We start from the raw sequence: 3940 nt of genomic DNA, 5'->3' as shown, positions 1-3940 counted from the left end.
ACACCCCTTTGGATGTGTTCTTCCCAAACGTTTATTTCCTCAGTGTTCCTGGTGTTACCACGTTCAGGCCTATGCTTGGGAACATTGGGGGAATGGAGTTCAGTGGAGTTAGCCAGAATGGTCTCTTGAACAATCCTACAATTATTTTGTAACCAAGTTACAGACTTTTTAATTGCAGTGGAAAATGTCATGCTTGTTATGGACTGAGTATCTGTGTCCTCCCATAAAACTAGTATGCAGAAGCCCCAATGCCCTGCTAGTGATGAGGTCATGAGGATCAGGGCCTCATGAGGAGGATTAGGAACCCCAAAGAGCTCTCCAGCCCTCTTTGTGCTGTTGGAGGATGCAAGGAGAAATGGGGATTCTGAAACTTAAAAGACAGCTCTTACCAGAATCCACATCCTGGCATCTTGATGGCAGACTTCCAGGTTCCCAAACTGTGAGAAATAAAGTCCTATTGTTGACAGGCTTCCCATTCTATTGTACTTTGTTGGAGTCTGTACCCAAGTTAGACAGTGCTGATCCATACTGTTCCCCTCTATGTAAATCCACACAATTCTCCAGGCACACAAACTGAAAAGTAATCGATCTGATTTTTCACGTAAAAAGCAAACATTTCCCATGTCAATAAATAGAGAAAGATCATTGATCTCCCTATCTACAAAAGGATTTCATGAGTATAAATGCTCTGTAACTTATATGATCTTCTATTATTGAATATTTGGGTTGATCGCAATTTTGCTATTAAGGATTATTTTGCTTCTTAACATCCTTCATTTCCTTAAGATATAATCCCAAAGGTTAGTGCCTGATTTACAATGATAGAATAAATTGTGGTGATGAAAACAAATGCATTAACTTGGATTGGAGTCACACCTCATCTCAAAACCACAAAAAAAAACTGCAATCCATCTCTCCTGGGCAGGCCTGGAGGAGAATGGAGAGGTGCAGGTGGTGAGGGTATGAAAAGACAGTTGGGCAAAGAGAAGGAGCTGATTGGGTGCTGTGCCCTGGCAGACTCTTTGGAATGGGATTGAGTCCTGAAGGACGTGAAGAGAGGGTCAGAAGATGATGGTCACTTAATGACCACTTATTAGTATGGCAGTCTCAAGCAGAGCTGCTCCTGGACCCTGATAGCAAAATGTGGTACAGAACTGGAGAGAAAGGGAAAGCCCTTCTCACATGCAGCAGGTAGGAATGCTTTGGCTACAAGTAATGGAAAACAGTCTAAGCAAATAAAGGTTTGTTATGCCATCTACATCTGGAGGCTGACAGCATTATGACTTTCATGGACCTTAGGCACTTTTTTCTTTGTAGGGATCTTCCTCCACAAAATATTAAAATCATATTTTATAAGTATGTTGGTGTATGGAAGAGCATATTCAGATTAGATAGTGAATTATTTTCTGTGACCAAAGAATCCAGAGGTGGAATTACTGGATCATATTCTTCTATTTTTAATTTTTTTTGAGGAACCTCCATACTATTTTCTGTAGTGGCTGCATCAACTCACTTCCCACCCACCATGGGAGGCTAGGCAGTGCGTGGCAAGGTCAGAGTCCCTTCAGGAGAGCCCCTGCCAGGGTGAGTGTGGAGCTGTGAGAGTGAAGGGACCTTGTTATAGCAGGGAAGAGCTGGCAGACAAAGCATTTTACCCAAACAAAAAGAACTTCCAGATGTCCCGTTATCCTCTCCCCGTTAGTGAGCCTCAAGGAACCCAATTCTAGACAGTAAGGAATTCTTTTTCATTCTTCTGGTCATGGGAACCTAATCTACCCCCTTTCAATCCCATTGCCTACTGATCTTAAGTTTAGGAAAGAAAGGGGATCTCTTGAGTAGGCACAGATGACAGAACCACAGCTGAGGGGTGGGGCCTTTGCACCACTTGTTCCTCAGGTACACTGATAAGGTCACATTTTCATATTCAGGAATTTGGGACCAAAGGATAGCTTTGAGCTCTTGTGTGGCTGCAGGATTGGGTGAGCCTTGCTTGTTCCAACAAAGCAATAACAAAATGAACACCTCAGTGAAAACTGATGTCCAGTGTGCTGATCATTGTTGTCCACTTAAATTACTCTGCCCAGATTCTTACCCAATCTCCATTAATGCCCCTAAGTACGTAGACCATGTATCAGCACATCTGTTGAAGCTCTTATTTAGTACCTCTGTGTATGCAAACCAGGGCTGCCATCATATGCTTCAGAGAAGGCATCTCTTCTGATTAAATGAAGGTGAAGAGGGAAACAAGAACATATCCTCCTTCCCAGTGTTTCCTTTATTCTTTTTATGAAAAGGAAATTTATTTCTAGGAGTCTCTTGACACATTGGCCACCAGGCCACATCTTGAGCAGCCATGAAGCCTCCAAAAGTGCCCTGGCGGGTCCTCAGCATCATGTGAACAGAAAGGAAGACACAGGAGGGGTTAGATCCCAGGGGACACACCCAACATGCCCCAGGTGCTCTGGCCATGGTGCTGACATGAGCACCAGTTTTGTGATAGAAAGGGAGGTGGACAGGTTCCCATGACCAGAAGAATGGAGAATTCTTTACTATCTAGGGTTCCTTGAGGCTCACTAATGGGAAGAGGATAAAGGGACATGTGGCAGTTCCTTTTTTCAGGTAAAATATTTCACAGAATCATTTCCTGAAGTTGTGATTCAGCATCCTTCTACAAAAGATTTTAAAACCCATAATTTTATTTTAAGAATGAGATCTGGAAGGAACATGAGATATTAGGCTCCTTGGCTTCAGTCCCAACAGTTCTGTTTATTTTCACGCACTCACTGTGAAGTGAGTAAAAATTTCTGTGCTCACTAGAAATTCCACAGCCCTGCAAGCCCATTACTAAAATGAATGAATGAACACAAAAGATTAAGTGTGCATTCCCAAAAAAAGGAAAATAAAAGAAATGAGATAATAAAATTGAGGCTTTCTTCCTTTGTGCCAGGGGCTAGAGAGGTCAAACAGGATAACTCTGAAGTTCCCAGAGCTGGCTCTGCTCCCTGATGGTGCTGTGATGATGTTAACTCTGCAAATATTATCCATGTCACACATGAGAAAATGACTCTGGTAGAAAGATAGTGACATTTGTGCACATACTTACTGTTCTCTGTGTTATGCCATACCTCTGTCACTTGAAGATGCTTTTTTTTTCTAATCTTCATGTCCATGTGAAAACCCTTAAGGCTTTCACGTGCTCTAAGCCCAAAGGTCATCACCATTACCCAACAGACAGCAAAGACAGAATATCAGCAATTTTAGATAATATAGGGGTCCCAGCTCTGGTGCTGAGGCTTAACATGCTGGCCATGGCTGCAGGCACTGCTGTCCCAGGATTGGCCCCTTGTTTATATAGCAGTGGGTTACTGATCAGCCTTGGGCAATGATGTGAGCCAGTGAAGCTGGCTCCTAGGCATGGGAAACTTTAACCCTCTCCTCTGAAGCCTGGCTCTGAGATCCTGGCCCTTCAGCAGTCAGTTTGGCTCTGGGTAGACTGTGAGCATGAGGAATGAGGGGCCAGAAATGGGGAGAGACTTGGAAGGGGAGAATGAGGGGTCCACTGAGTGCAAAGGCAGTTGAGTCAATAGACTGAGTAAGGAAAACCCATCCTCACCCAATGAGGGCAGGCAAGGGGTAATCAGCCAAGATCCTCAATAGAACAAAAAGGAGGAGGAGGAGGAGACATTCTATTTCCTGGAGCTAGGACACACTTCTGCGTTTGGACATTACTCTCCAGGTTCTTTAGTCTTTGGACTCTGGGACCTGCACCAGTGGCCCCACAGGTTCTCAGGTCTTTGGCCTCAGACTAAGAGGGACACCATCTGCCTTTCTGGTTCTGTGGCTTCAGACTTGGACTGAGCTATGCTACTGGCTTCCCTGGATCTACAGCTCACAGAGACTTTGCCAAGTTCCCCAATATATCCCCTCTCATACATCCACA

Source organism: Ictidomys tridecemlineatus, chromosome 2 (genome assembly GCF_052094955.1).
Source record: "Ictidomys tridecemlineatus isolate mIctTri1 chromosome 2, mIctTri1.hap1, whole genome shotgun sequence".
NCBI lineage: Eukaryota > Metazoa > Chordata > Mammalia > Rodentia > Sciuridae > Ictidomys > Ictidomys tridecemlineatus.
This window is presented reverse-complemented; position numbering follows the sequence as displayed.